Source organism: Pyrus communis, chromosome 6, assembly GCF_963583255.1.
Source record: "Pyrus communis chromosome 6, drPyrComm1.1, whole genome shotgun sequence".
In the NCBI taxonomy this organism is placed as follows: Eukaryota; Viridiplantae; Streptophyta; class Magnoliopsida; order Rosales; family Rosaceae; genus Pyrus; species Pyrus communis.
Genome location: NC_084808.1, coordinates 25,860,365 through 25,860,568, shown reverse-complemented (window position 1 = coordinate 25,860,568; position 204 = coordinate 25,860,365). Strand labels below are relative to the sequence as shown.

Below are 204 nucleotides of genomic sequence, written 5' to 3'. Positions count from 1 at the left end.
TCCATTAGATGATGCTTCAGTTGATGCAGGTATTGGAACTCTTGTGTTGTGTTCTGTTAAAGATGTCGATAACAGTGTTCGTAGAAAGGAGAGATGGTTGGCATCTCCCCTGACAGGGACGGGAACAGCTTCCGAGCTTACCTGTTACCACACATCCGGTTAAGGCTACCTACCCTTGCGGTGGATCTACAACCCAATTTTTTT

The 204-nt window shown here is 46.1% G+C and overlaps 1 non-coding gene across 1 annotated transcript; it reads left to right on the top strand.

The window, feature by feature from the left end:
- Positions 1-74: 74 nt before the first annotated feature.
- LOC137738537 (U6atac minor spliceosomal RNA) lies at positions 75-204 on the top strand. The gene has a single exon (XR_011068980.1). It is a non-coding gene; the product is annotated as a U6atac minor spliceosomal RNA (small nuclear RNA).